We start from the raw sequence: 15,696 nt of genomic DNA, 5'->3' as shown, positions 1-15,696 counted from the left end.
ATTGATGGTTGGCTTTTCTGTCTGTAGTGGTTATTTATTAAACCATCCACCTTTTAAGGCTTTTCTTAACATCGGGATCATCAATATTTTGTCGCCCACACCACACAGAATTCTTTTAATCAGGTCACAGTTTAACAGTTTTTAACGTTCAAGTGAAATTCTGAACAACAACCAACCGGTTTATTCACTGTAACCAACTGTGTCAGCTGAGTGTGACAGAAAACAAAACAGCATGTGACAAAGATTTGGTTTGAAGCACACGGTGCTTGTAAATCCATCCGACAAGCCACAGCACGTTTCAGAAGCTGCTCAGCATTTTAAAAAAAGGAGTGTCTGAGTTGGAGTAACTGGTTATGATAAGGTCACAAATGGTCAAATATCAGCAATACTTCCTAGTTCATAATTTTTAATTATTTAATTCACACATCACTGTGTGGCGTTAATACACACCATGTCATTTTCCCAGCTTTCCACTGATTCTAGAATTAATCATTTCTATGTAAAAACTGTTTTTTGTTTGTTTGTGTTTTAAATAGAAGCTTAGCGATTACTCGAGCCACACCATTACTATTACAGCCTACTAGATTTATCCAGTGTCATGTTTCAGTCTCACCTCATGGTGGCAGTGATGTCTTACTTTTATCTATTCATGGAGTCAATCAAACTTTAGAATCAGATTCTTTATTGTCATTGTGTTTTAAGAACAGAAATTGTATGCAGCCTGATGAGAAAACCCAAACACTCTTTTAGTCTCAGGATGTACAGTCTCTTTCATTACTACTCTGAACACTTTTGTGTGATTCATGCAACGTTTTGTTTGTTTCTTTGTTTGTTTTTCAGTAGGATGTGATTTCAAATGTAACTTTTCAACAAACACAACAAATGACAGCAAACACCAAAACTGGTTCTGCCCATTTCACAAAAATTACATTTTAATTTAGTGTTTAAAGCAGATGTTAATGCAGTTTGTTGAATTGTGTACTGAAACAAACTGAAGCACACTAATTCTGTGTCACTCAAACTTTCCATGAACATCCTCTAGGACTGTTAAACAGTTGAATAGAAATTAGCACAGATTGAACTGGTTAGTTTGTAGTAGTGTGGTGAGCTTTACAGTGATGCACTATGCTGGTTGCATTTGCAATGTTAATAGATCACATCAGGTGAAGCAACCATCATATTTAGATTCGGTCAGTGAATTCGACCTTTAACTTTATAGTCCCAAAAGTTAGAAATCAGCCACACAGCTCATGAAACAGCTGCTTATATCTTACTGGTCAAATCCTCCTCAAAAGACCAGTGAAGATCAGCTACATCATCACAGCCTGCACAAACTGAGAACTGCACAAAAAACATGTTATTATCTGACTGACAGGTTAGGCCTAATTTATATTCACGTCTCTTTTGTTCTTTGTATTTATAAACTCTTTTATTCACAGATACTGAGATGCAACAGAAGAAAAACAGATTGTGAAGGTTTAAATGCATAAATGACAGCATGCAAATATCCACAACTGAAAATAGTTGTGATTACTATACCTTTCTAATGTGACGTTGTTGTCCCTGCCTCTCCTTCTCTCTCTCTCCCTCCCACTCTGTTCCTGTGCTACTGCAAGTGTAACTACCGCCCCTCCCACCTCTTCCCAGTGCAAAGCACAAGGCTGGCATGCGGAGTGAAGCGGGAAAAAAAAGCGAGAGAGAGGGTGAGAGAAAGAAAAAAAAACACACAGCTCCGGCTCGTGTCGTTCACTTCAAAGATACGGCTCTAGGGGACCAACACATCACTACTGTTTGAAGTTGCGGTTGAAAATTAAATCTGGTCGCAAAGTTATGGAGGGTGCTCCACCTGGAGACTCTGTTGTCCTGCTGGGAGACTTCAATGCTCACGTGGGTAACGACAGCGAGACCTGGAGGGGCGTGATTGGGAGGAACGGCCTCCCTGATCTGAACCCGAGCGGTGCTGTTATTGGACTTCTGTGCTAATCACAGTTTGGCCATAACGAACACCCTGTTCGAACATAAGAGTGTCCATAAGTGCACGTGGCACCAGGACGCTCTAGGCCGTAGGTCGATGATCGATTTTGTAATCGTATCAGCAGACCTGCGACCATATGTTCTGGACACTCGGGTAAAGAGAGGGGCTGAGCTGTCAACTGATTACCACCTGGTGGTGAGTTGGATCAGGTGGCGGGGGAAGACGCTGGACAGACCTGGTGCACCTAAACGCGTAGTGAGGGTGTGCTGGGAACGTCTAGCAGAGGCCCCAGTCCGCGAGATCTTCAACGCACACCTCCGGCAGAGCTTCAACAGCATTCCGAGGGAGACTGGGGACATTGAATCCGAATGGACCATGTTCAGCGTCTCCATTGCCGAAGCTGCTGCATTGAGCTGCGGCCGCAAGGTGGTTGGTGCCTGCCATGGTGGTAATCCCCGAACCAAATGGTGGACACCAGAGGTGAAGGGAGCCACTAGGCGGAAGAAGGAGTCCTATCGGGCTTGGTTAGCCTGTGGGACTCCGGAGGCAGCTGACAGGTATCGACAGGCCAAGCGGAATGCGGCTCGGGCAGTGGCTGAAGCAAAAACTCGGGTGTGGGAGGAGTTCGGAGAGGCCATGGAAAAAGACTTTCGGACTGCCTCGAAGAGATTCTGGCAAACCGTCAGACGTCTCAGGAGGGGAAAGCGGTGCTCTACCTGCACTGTGTATAGTGCTGGCGGAGTGCTGCTGACGTCGACTGAGAAAATTGTCAGGCGGTGGAAGGAATACTTCGAGGACCTCCTTAATCCCACTGACACGTCTTCCGAGGAGGAAGCAGAGTCTGGGGATGAGGGGAATGACCCGCCAATTTCCGGGGGCGAGGTCACTGAGGCAGTTAAACAACTCCTTGGTGGCAGAGCCCCTGGTGTTGATGAGGTCCGCCCCGAGTTCCTGAAGGCTCTGGACGTTGTAGGGCTGTCCTGGTTGACACGCCTCTGCAATGTTGCGTGGAGATCAGGGGCAGTACCTGTGGACTGGCAGACCGGGGTGGTGGTCCCCATCTTTAAGAAAGGGGACCGGAGGGTGTGTTCCAACTACAGGGGGATCACACTCCTCAGCCTCCCTGGGAAAGTCTATGCCAGGGTGCTGGAAAGGAGAGTTCGTCCGTTAGTCGAACCTCGGATACAGGAGGAACAATGCGGTTTTCGTCCTGGTCGCGGAACACTGGACCAGCTCTTTATCCTCTCGAGGATACTTGAGGGTGCATGGGAGTTTGCCCAACCAGTCTACATGTGTTTTGTGGACTTGGAGAAGGCATTCGACCGTGTCCCTCGGGGTGTCCTGTGGGAGGTGTTGCAGGAATATGGGGTGTCTGGCCCATTGCTACGGGCCATTCGATCCCTATACAACCGTTGCAAGAGCTTGGTTCGCATTGCCGGCAATAAGTCGGACTCGTTCCCGGTGGGTGATGGGCTCCGCCAGGGCTGCCCTTTGTCTCCGGTTCTGTTCATAATTTTTATGGACAGGATTTCTAGGCGCAGCCAAGTGGCAGAGGGCTTTCGCTTTGGTGGCCTCAGAATCTCATCTCTGATTTTTGCAGATGATGTGGTTCTGTTGGCTTCATCGGGTGAGAGCCTCCAGCTCGCACTGGAACGGTTCGCAGCCGAGTGTGAAGCAGCGGGAATGAGGATCAGCACCTCCAAATCTGAGGCCATGGTTCTCAGCCGGAAAAGGGTGGAGTGCCCACTCCGGGTCGGGGATGAGTTCCTGCCCCAAGTGGAGGAGTTCAAGTATCTCGGGGTCTTGTTCGCGAGTGATGGGAGAAGGGAGCCGGAGATTGACAGACGGATTGGGCCTGCAGCTGCTGTAATGCGGACGCTGCACCGGTCCGTCGTGGTGAAGAGAGAGCTGAGTGTAAAAGCGAAGCTCTCAATTTACCGGTCGATCTACGTCCCTACCTTCACCTATGGCCACGAGCTGTGGGTAGTGACCGAAAGAACGAGATCGCGGATACAAGCGGCAGAAATGAGCTTCCTCCGAAGGGTGGCTGGCCTCTCCCTTAGAGATAGGGTGAGAAGTTCGGCCATCCGGGAGGGGCTCAGAGTAGAGCTGCTGCTGCTCCACATCGAAAGGAGCCAGCTGAGGTGGTTCGGGCATCTGACAAGGATGCCCCCTGGGCGCCTCCTGGGTAAGGTGTTCCAGGCATGTCCCACCGGGAGGAGGCCCCGGGGCAGACCCAGGACACGCTGGAGAGATTATATCTCTCGGCTGGCCTGGGAACGCCTTGGTATTCCCCCGGATAAGCTGGAGGAGGTGGCTGGGGAGAGGGAGGTCTGGGCCTCTTTGCTTAGGCTGCTGCCCCCGCGACCCGGCCCCGGACAAAGCGGATGAGGATGGATGGATGGATGGATCTTTAGAAGATCAAAGGACGGAAATGTCTGCTGTAACGGATAAACTCTGCCTGACTTTGCTGTTTGTCGGATTCTTCGTGTTTGTCTCTGCAGGTGAGGTTTGACTGTTTGTCTGTGTGTGATATATACGGGTCAGAGTTATAGTACGAAGGAAGCTGAGCACAGCCAGGATGTGTTTGTGTTACTTAGCTCAGCTGGCAGTGACGTGGGGGCAGTTATCCAGTCCCTGCTAAACACGGCTTTTTGTTCCAAGCTCTGTGCGCCCGCCCGCTGTTTTTTTCTAATTTAACTCATTACAGCTTTGAAACTGTATATTGGATCCATTCAAAGATTGAAGCTTAATGTCCCACATTAACAACGTTGAAGATGACCATCTCCTGATCAGAGGCAGAGAATCTGCATTTTATTTAAAATATACTGTAAATAAAATATGTCCTTAATAGATTTTGATGGTGTCTGTGGTAGGTGACACTCATAGAGATCATTTTCTGTGGAAAAAAAGTCATATGATTCATGAAATGGCACTTTTAGATTAAAAAGATAGTGTCAACATGTAAACACGTACTGGCTTAGTTGTACCAGCTATGTATAGTTATTGACTTCCACTCTCAGAGTAAGTGAATTCAGACGATGGAAAGATGCTTTGATTATGCTTCTCCAGCTACAGAAATGGTACCATGCAGAGACCCACAGTTTTAAGTGCAACAATTACGAGACAGTTAACATCAGCATCTGCCAAGCAAAAATATTTCTAATCTGTCCTTTAAAAACGAGTGCTTAACTTTTTAGAAATGTGCTCTGGTGTCTCGCTAATGATGAAATCAAATATTCCTACCTACTTAATGCCATTAAAATCCCAAATAACTGGAAATCTAACTCAAACATATACACCAACAACACCTTTAAAATCACTGTGAATCAGTGTAAATCATTCCAATCACAGTTGCTCTGTGATATTTACACACTTGGTTCCAGTACCAGTCCACTTAGCGATTGCTGTGTTTGTGTGTGTGAGTTTAATAGTTTCTGTAGCTGCTCACAGCAATTGGCTGCTGTAGAAGTGAACAGTTATATTTTGACCTTTAACCTTTCGGCTATGTGTCGTTTCCTCTTTCAGACCAGAAAAACATCACAGCTGAGTCTGGACAGAACATCATTTTGCCATGTCGAGCTCCAAACAAAACAATCCGACTTGTAAAGTGGAGCCGAGCTGACTTGGAGATAAATATGTGCTTTTGTACCGAGATGGGCACTTTGTTCAGCTTTTAAGAACCGGGTGGATCTGCAGGACAGACAGATGAAGGACGGAGACGTGTCTTTGATTCTGATGAATGTGACGATTAATGGCGCTGGAACATACGAGTGTCTTGTCTTTCTGGAAGAAACACGCTCCTTGCAGTCGTTCACAAACATCTGCCTTCATGTTGATCCTCCAGGTGAGTGAGTAGAGTTGAGTGTGTGTGTGATCAGAGGTGAAGCTGCTTCCTGGTTGTTGATGTTTGTTTCTAAAGATGTTGTTGATGAGACTTTGTAGAAAGCAGCTGGTCTGAGTGATGTGATCAGAGTGCAGTAGATAATGTCTGACAGCAGTTTGAAGAGGAAATGGATTCTGTTCTGTTCTTCACTCATCACCTACCTGACAGCTGACACCTCACACCTGTTTCTCACCTGCAGGTCAGACAGGAGGACACACAGAGGCCGTGGACTGATAGTCAGTTTGTCAGTTTGTACTGCGCTTGTTGCTGCTGCTGTCATTGGTTGTTTGATCTACTACAATCGTACATAACAGAGTCCCCAACCCAAATAATCAGACTAACCACTCTAATCAGTAATTTTCAGTTAATCAGTACCAGTAACTGAAAACACCATGGCACTATCAGCCGTTTGGATGAAGAGGAATTATGCATTTTGGGTTTAGAAAAAGAAGATTAATCTGTGAATAATGATCAGGAGCCAGCACACGCTTCAAAGTGCTGCACCGAGGCCTCCAAGCACAGTGGTGCTGTGCTTTAACTGATTGTTACAGACTGGAATGCACTTTGACACCATTGATACATTAGTCAGAGTAATAAGAGAATCAACTCTGTCTGCTTTTACAGAAGCCACCATAGTAACCAGCCACTCTAAGGAAATGGGTAAGCTCCCATCTGATGTGAGGCACAGGTAAATCTAGAATGGCCTGAATTTCAGCAGTGACTGACTCACCTGACTTTGTCACACTTCATTTGCTAAGTCACGGCAGCTCTCAATCACATTGAGCCAGATTTGAGGTGAGGACTGGCTCCTACAACCTGTCAAAAATAATTTGGGGTAAGCTCAGAACAGTTTTAATCACCAGCAAAGACAATGAATGAAGTTAATGATCCAGATCATCCAACAGACAGTTTTGTTTAGAGGGGGGAAACATTGTTTGATATCAGGTCATGAATTTACTGCACAGTAAATACAGTATTGGGATCAATGTGTGTTTTTGATATTTTTAGCTGCTAGCTTAGCGATTGATGTCGGTTTAATTTTTTTACATTTCTACCATAATGTATGTGGGACATCCAGGATTCATGTTGCAAACAGACATAAAAAACAAAAAAAATATTCACTTTCTGAATTAAACTTTTTCAAGCAAAACATATCCCACTGATATGAGCAGTAAATACCTTTATTGGTTGTTTATTCTGATTATACATGGACGCAGTGTCATGTTTGTTACAGCAGCAGAATGAGTCTTTGTTTTATCTCCAGGTTCAGAAGCTGTTTGTAAGATCAAACGTGTTCTCTAAGGTTTGAACCACAAAAACTGATCCTTATGTAGAGATCTGCAGTTACAGTATAGATAAAACAAACACTGTAAACACAGAGTGTAGATGAAACTCTGCGTTATAGACAGTCTTTCATCTGCCTGATGGTGTTCAGGAACTATTGATCAGCTAAAAATGAATGATGTGACAGTATTATGAAACAGAGCAGAGGAATAACAAAGTCAGATGTTCCCTCCCTGTGATCTGTGAATCTTTATTTTCTGACCTTGAAGACTCTTCAGTCTGTTGTACTAATGTTGATGATGTAGTTCTTCTAGTTTTTGTTTAATAAAGACTTACACACAGTTTTGCTGAATGGTTTTCAACAGTTCCATGACCTGTGAAATCACTCAATCTGAGGTTCATGCAGTTCATTGAGCAGATGTCAAGCAAAAAGCAATAATTCTACTTTGATTTTTTTTTAAACCTTTAGAAATCATTTTAATGGATATTTGTAGAAACATCAAAATGCTTAGTGATCAAGCAGTCGATGTTATGCACTAATAAGGTTTTGCATTGGGAATCTTGGTCAAAATATATTCAGATTATTGTATTTTTTTAACTTGAAAATTCTGGATTTTAAAATTTTGATCAGTTTTATTACAAATAGCAAATGTTCAGCAACCAAGTGTTACAACAAACCTTTGAAGCATCATTGATGATTTGCTTGTATACATGTAAGTGCATAAAGTCCAACATCTCCCTCTAGTGGTCACATATAAACCATGTGTGAGGATGGTGTTAATGTAAAATGTGAATCATAGTGTTCCAGTCAGTCATCAGTGTGTCTCTGCACAGCTGTAATTAAAATGTGTTCAGAGGACCTCAGTGTCTGAATGGTTCCAGTTCAGCTCCATAACAGCAGCGTCCCTGGTTTGATTCCTGTGTTTCAGCTCATATCTGCCTCTCACTGAGGGGGACGTAACTACATGGAAATGGAGCAGTTCTCTCCTCTGTCGTTGTACTGATTTAAAACCTGGTGCTCAGAGGAAGAGGGCGGGCTTTACTTGGTGTCAGTGACAGAAATGAAAAAAAGCTCAAATGAGTGAGAAGGACGATGAAGGAAACATCTGTGCTGTGTCTGCTCTGTAAGTAGAATCTCTGTGTTTGTTTGAATTCTTGTACTTTGATTGGCTGCAGATTTTTTTTATATTACAGATCAACACAAAACTAGGAAGGATGAGGTGTGCAAAATTTGTGCAGTAAAAGTTACAAAAAACACTTCGAGAAATTGTAAACACTTTTGCCATGAAAGAATTGTTTTGAACTTACCAATGACTGTATCAGTAATCACGCAAAACCTGCCAGAAAATATGTGTACATGGAACGAATAAAAATGAAAGATATTAAAAAAATGAGGAGATACATTAAAGAGAGGAGTTTGTGTGTTTGTCAGCTGTTTGTGTGGAGTTCTTCTTTATGTTCACTTCAAATCAACCTGAGTGTCATTTCTCTTTAGTTCTGATCTCACTGCTGAGCTGCACAACAAACCAAGGTCAGTAACCTTCTTCTGTCACAGTTTAAACCTGAGAAATGCTCACTGATATGACCTGATTGGTTTCATGCTTACAGAATGGAGCTCATATAGAAAACTGATGAAATTATGGAATAATTACACTATTGTAACCATTTTCAGTTTTCAGACCTTTTCATTTTAACCCTCACAGCTCGTCTGACTGTGAGTCCTAGCAGCTCTCAGTTCTTTGAAGGAGACTTTGTGTCTCTGAGCTGTGAGGAGGACGGCAGCTCTGCTGGATGGACTCTGAGGAGAAACACAAGCAAAGGAAACATCATTCAGTGTGGAGATGGGTGGGGAACATCATTCAACTCTTCCTGTGACATCAGTTACATCATTGAACGAGATAGTGGAGTTTACTGGTGTGAGTCCAGAGAGGGTCCCATCAGTAACATGGTTAACCTGACAGTCACTGGTAAGCTGAGTGTGTGGAGTTAGTGTTGATGAAGCTGTGTGTAAATGGATGAAATGCTGTAGTTTGTCTCTGTGTTGAGGTGGATCAGTGATCCTGCAGAGTCCTGTCCTCCCTGTGATGGAGGGAGATGACGTCACTCTGCTCTGTAAAACAAAGACCACTCCCTCCAACCTCCCAGCTGCTTTCTATAAAGATGGCTCCCTCATCAGGAAGCAGCCTACAGGTCACATGACCATCCAGCATGTTTCCAGGTCTGATGAAGGCCTCTACAAGTGTGACATCAGCGCTCATGGAGAGTCTCCATCCAGCTGGATCACTGTCACAGGTGACACACTCACCTGTCTGTGTTTCTGCAGCTTTCAACATTCACGATGTGACGACAACTTAATGACTGTGTTTGATTTATTTTAGGGGAACACACCACCACACCTCCACCTACATCCACACCTCCATCTACATCCACACCTCCTCCTGGTTCCAGTTCCACCATTCTTTCTCCTGTTCTCTCTGTGTTGTCATGTGTTGGATCAGTCTGTGTTGTTCTACTGGTGTTACTGGTTCTGCTGAAGAGACAAAATGTTCACAATAAATCTAAAGGTTAGACTCAAACTTTTCCAGTAAGTTTTCTTAGAGTTGATTTTCTTTCAGGCCATTTGGGATAATCTTTTTTGCTTTTCATTTTGTATTATTTCAGCTGAAGAAGACAAAGCTGCAGAAGCTGATGTCATCACCCGCACCACATGCAATATCATCAACATATCACATGATCAAAAACACCCAGTTAGACGAAAGACAGGTAAGATATTTGCCACATTTTTAACAGCATCCTATATAGGAGAATAACAGTGGAAACAGTCATAAAGTGGCACAATCTTAACAATAATCACAGTTATGATATCAACAGATGAGTTATAAGCCTTTGCGCTTTCCACCCTCCATAGTGTAGATGGTTATATGTTTGGTTAACATATAGTGGTTGACCTGTCACGTAGTCGGTAATCCAGGTTATGAGCCCAGCATGATCTAACGGTATCAAAAACACATGAAGTGTTGAATGCCCGAAAATAGGCGACTGGACTTCTTTAGGTTTGCAAAGATTTTTCACGTCTTATCTAACAGACTTCTTAAGGTATATATATCCTACAATGGGGCTGTCCCCTCAGAGGTGGCTATAAGGGTTCCTGGTCCACTATTGATCATGTAGCTCCAACCATGAGTGTAGGTGATGTGTTTTAGAATGAATACAGTGTCTCAGCATTGTTTGATTCACATGTGGCACATCTGCAGTTTTCTTTGGGGTCCCTTTGGCCTCCACTAACATTGTAACCTCAGCCACAAGTCTGCCTTAAATGCTTCAGACTTTTGGCAGTGACGTAGTTGAGAAATACTCAGTGTTGGGGATCTGTCCCAATTGGGGATCTGTCCCAATCTGTCCCATTATAGCTGCCAGACAACTCTGGCTGACATTTATCTCTAGTCAGTGTTGGGGAGTAACGGAATACATGTACCGCCGTTACGTATTTAAAATACAAAATATGAGTAACTGTATTCCGTTACAGTTACCGTTTAAAAAGGTGGTATTCAGAATACAGTTACTTTGTTGAAATAAATGGATTACACTGCGGTACTTTCCTGTTTCATATTGTCGCGGGTCAGGACTGTTTGGGTTTTGTTTGACAGCTACGTTCTGTTGTTCCAGGCGGCAGCGTTACGGTTGCCATGGTTACAGGGCGACGCTGTCTCTCTCTCTCTGCGACTTAGTGTTTCCTGGGTGAGAGAGCGCCTTTTCGTTGTTGTTGTGCTAAGCTAACTGGCAGAATGCTACAAGCATAGCTCTAAAGAATGTAGCATCATGGGCAGTGTAGTCCGTGTTGCAGGGAGAATGGACTGCCATACACGTTATAGGTCTGTGAGCGCGAGGAGGGAGAAAAAGGGGAGTGGAAAGGTACGAGTTGTCATCGAGGAAAAACGGCAGCTGGAAGCATGTAAATATAATAATAACCACTGCAGCCAAGAAGAGTGCCTGACGAGCCCAGTTGTAAGTAAGCTATTAAGACTCGACTGTACACCGTGTTCGTGTTTTCCTCCGAAAACAATAAGCTCCGTTGGAGCAGCCTTTCAACGCCTCTCTCTGTCTCTCGCAAGAAAAGTTGACCCACACAACAAAGTAAAGCTATTTTTCGGCTACGAGCCGACAGGGACCCCGCCGTATTAGTCAGAGGTCCCTTTACTACAGTTCGGAGTCGCGGACCTTCAGTAATAGTAATAAATCACACAGCAATAGTATATTCACGTTGTTGTAAAAAGCATGATAATATATTAAGTAATCCAAAGTATTCAGAATACGTTACTGTCATTGAGTAACGTAACGGAATACGTTACAGAATACATTTTGGGGCATGTATTCTGTATTCTGTAATGGAATACATTTTAAAAGTAACCTTCCCAACACTGGAAATACTCAAAACGTGGCTTAGTCCCACATATGTCTGCTCTCTGCTTTTTCTTTTGGCACGCACACATGTTGTTAGTAGGATTATCAGAGAGGATTTATTGTCACCGTGACATATATAAAGACCAAATGCCATCTAAAACATGAGTCCTTATGGCTTCTTTAAAGTTGTGCAGGTAAAACCACAGCAGCACTTTCCGGTTGTTGGTTCTTGTTAACTGCAGTCTGATGCTGGTGAAAGGTCTCACCACAGAGTGTTCTGTTTCAGATAACGAGTTAGAAGGTGTGTGTCTTGTGCTCTGTGGTGAAGCGCATCAGTGTGCATTTAAAGAGGATGCCAGCTTTGTGGTCATCTGCCCTCATTGTCTCAGAAACGTCCCCCATTACTCTGCGGTCAGTTGTGTCACAGCAGTTGTGTTAAGAAGTCAGGGGAGGAAAATAATCTGGTGCTATTTATAAATGTTATCACTTAATTTCTGCATAAAGATTCACAAACAGAAATAGTTAGGTCCACAATTTGCAGTTCTGCCACTTTAGACCACATCAGTAGATTTTAAATCAAACAATAAAGACATGAATAAAGGGCAGACTTTTGGTTGATTCAGTGGATTTTTACGTCAACTGTTTAGGAATTAGAACCATTTTCATGAATGATCAAAACTAACTGGAAAAACATCATTTAAAACAAAATGAAAAAAATATTTCCAAAGCAGTCTTGTAATGCTGTATTTAAAATTTGTTTTTATTCTGCAGTAACAGACTCTCTTGCGATCTACTCAGTAGTGAGAACAGAAGACGTCAGTAATGGACAAACAGCCATGAGACCGAGGAGGCTCAGGTACAGCTGCTCTCTGTCTTTAATATTTAACATCCAGACTGAAGGATGTGAAGTATATGAACAACTGATTATATGTTCATCTATAAATTTGCCTCAAGAAAAAGCCTGCAAACTAGAAACAGAACTGAAAGTTGTGAGGTTTCCTTTCAGTAACGACCAGTTAACCCTTTAAGACCTACCATAGAACCAAGTCCGCCAGAGCTTATATTATATTTTTACATGTTGTAGAGCCATTATTGGGAGTATTTCAAGTTGATATACATCAATACAACCATTATATCCCACATTTTAATAATATGTATGCATTTTATCACCAGTTCCAGTGGTGGATGTTCATGTGAACCATGGCCAAAGTTTCTAATAATGAGGTCAGTGCATGCACAAGTAAGTAATTAAGTACATTCTCTTCTGAATGTAACACAAATTGTTGCCACAATTAATAAAAATCAACCAAATAAAAAGCAAAAAACTGTGTCTCAGTTCACACTCTGGCTTTAATAAACTTCCCACTAGTACACAATTTAGACATACTTATAGTGAATGGATTTTAACAGGGTCAAGCACCCTCAGTCAAAAGGTAGTTGTGGATTTACTGGATAAGCTATTAGTTAGGCATCATTGGAATCACTAACAGTATAGCCATCACCGTCTAAAATCTATGTTATCCCTCTCTGTCTGCCAAATGATCACTGTGTTTCACACTTCAGTTTTTTGTTTTGTTTTGTGTTTTTTCTTTGACGGGCGGGGGGGGGTCCCATTGGACAGATTTTTTTTTTTTTTTTTTTTGGGGGGGGGGGTTCTACATGAGTTGGAGAATAGCAGTGCCGTGGGAGAAAGAGGTTTAAGCTACATTTGAGCTAAAACTACCAAATAGCAGGTGTAGTAAAAACAGATGCCGAGTTTTGTGTGCTTTTTAGAGGAAGTGTGAACTGAGACTGCGTGATGCAGAGAGGTGGGGACATGGAGGTCTTGATTGACCTACAAGGCTTGTAATCATGTTTCCTGTCGTTTGAACTGTGTGTGTTTGTGTTCAGACTTTAAACCAGAGCCAGACGTCGTCTACTCTTCACTGAAGTAGTCCACCAGTCCAACCACTGACGTCCAGCTTCTCGCTTCTAACTGGTCCCCATAGCCCACAGGACATCCACATAAAAGATTATTATTATTATTGCGTTTACTGGGTGTTATTACAACTACAACAGTATTGTTTCTGTACAGTTTTGGGGTTTTTTTTAAGTTGTGCTCATTTGTTTTCCTTGGTTCTTTGGGTTTAGAAAAAGGTCAGTGGAAAATCTGACTTTTTCCTGTCTGGTTGTAGCTAATATATAAACTCCTTTCTTCATCTCAGAAAATGAAGACAAATCATTAGACGCCAGTTGTAAACTGCTTAGAAATATTTAAGTACAGAACTTTTTAAAAATCTTTTTTTAACATATAGTTTTAAGTCTTTTTTATTAATTATTAATTCATTTTTAAGCAAAAATGAAAATCATTGTCCAATGGCACTTACCTAAAAGTGAATCTTTGCCTCTCTTTTTTTCAGCAGTGTGTGTGTGTATGTTTACTCTAGTTTGTATTAGAAGTTACAGTTATCAGGATACCCACATCTTTGAATTTTCAGCCTGCGCAGTCTGTTTCGCAACTACTAAAATATAGTCATCTAACAACACGCACAAGTTAATTTTATTTATAACTACAGAAGCATCACTGCAGAGCTGCATGTGTCTATGTATTATTTACAGTTAAATATCGCCCTCTATTGGCCATATAAAACCATCTGGGTGAATGGAGTTATAAATCAGTTATGATGTGTCTCTGGAAAGACAATCAATATAAATGAGTTTGAAGTAGAAGAGTACTCCGTCTCATCTGATAAACATCCTGTCACGGTTGAGTAGCCGGTGTGTTTAACTAAACAGACTGATAACATAAAATAAGGCAAAAGGCAAACAGGGACAAAAACTAAAACTTGAAAATCCAAACAGGGAAAACTAAACTGTGGTTACTATGATTAAACTGTGACTACTGACAGGAACATGATTCTGAGCAGGAACATGCAAATAACTATGATGAACGAACATGAACATGAATATATCGTGACCATGAAAACTCTTAATCTGATTATGTACCTTATGTACCATTGAAGGAATTTACACAGATGACCTGACAAAAGACTGAACGAAACACAGAGACTAAATACACACAGGAAGTGATCAGGGGAAGTGGAAACACATGTGGAAACAGCTGACACAAATGAACATAGCAAACCAAAGGTAAAGAGTAAAACTAAACACATTGAACAAAGAACGGAGGACTTTTAAAATAAGACAGGAAACATGGAGAGATGCAGGAATATCACAGGCTTGACAACATAAAACACACAGACCAGAAATACAAGTCATACTGACACAGAGGACAAGAACAGAATCACAGAAGGGGAAATAGACCATACTAGAATAACACTCAACTAAATCCTAACTAATAATAGAAACACAAAACTTAACACGTTTTCAATATAATATAAGAAATAAAATATCAAAAATACAAAATGAAGTCAAAATGCTGGCCCACGGACCCACCCCTGAATCATCCAGATTCAGAGTCTGTCTAGAACATTTGTGTTCAGTCACATTTCTGTGAATCAACCTGATAATCACTGAGCAGTCAATTCAATTCAATTTTCATTCAATTTTTCTAACATCTTAGTCTAAGGAGCTTGGAAAGAAAAGCGTCTGGACTTCTTTAAGTTGCTTGAATTTTCAAGCAACTTAAAACTTAAAAGAAGTCCAACTTAAAGAACTCAAACAAGTACAGTACTGTATGCTTTTTATATTTTTAGTAGTGTTTCACACAAACAGCAAATATTGCTTTGATTCATTTTCACGTAATATTGGTAACCGGCTACGGGGGGTCCAGGTTTCAAGCTTGGCCATGATCCTATCTTTCAGGTCAGTTCTAGCATTTATGTTGTACCTCGTCAATGTGAGAATGTTGGAACACCAGGCTACTAGTTGGGCCAATAATGTGTAATGTAATGTAATGTAATGTGTGTGTATATATATATATATATATATATATATGTTCATACATGCATATGTGCATGCACGTACACATACATATATATACACATACACACATATAAACATATAAAGCATTTGTAAAAATATAAAACCATAATATACATAAAACACAATTACTTAAAATAAATCAATAAATACACAAACACTTCAACCAGTGCTTTCTCAGACTGGATGAGTAACGAGAACTACTCACTGTCGGATCTGTAAGTGCTAA

General features: G+C 42.0%; 1 pseudogene; it reads right to left on the bottom strand.

Annotated features, from left to right (window-relative positions):
• LOC146578653 (uncharacterized) overlaps positions 1-15,696 on the bottom strand; it is a 563,460-nt pseudogene that overhangs the window by 148,237 nt on the left and 399,527 nt on the right.

The sequence above is a fragment of the Mchenga conophoros genome, linkage group LG3 (genome assembly GCF_057382185.1).
Source record: "Mchenga conophoros isolate Kocher_MC1m ecotype Shallow Benthic linkage group LG3, M_conophoros_male_GT1.1, whole genome shotgun sequence".
NCBI lineage: Eukaryota > Metazoa > Chordata > Actinopteri > Cichliformes > Cichlidae > Mchenga > Mchenga conophoros.
This window is presented reverse-complemented; position numbering and strand designations above follow the sequence as displayed.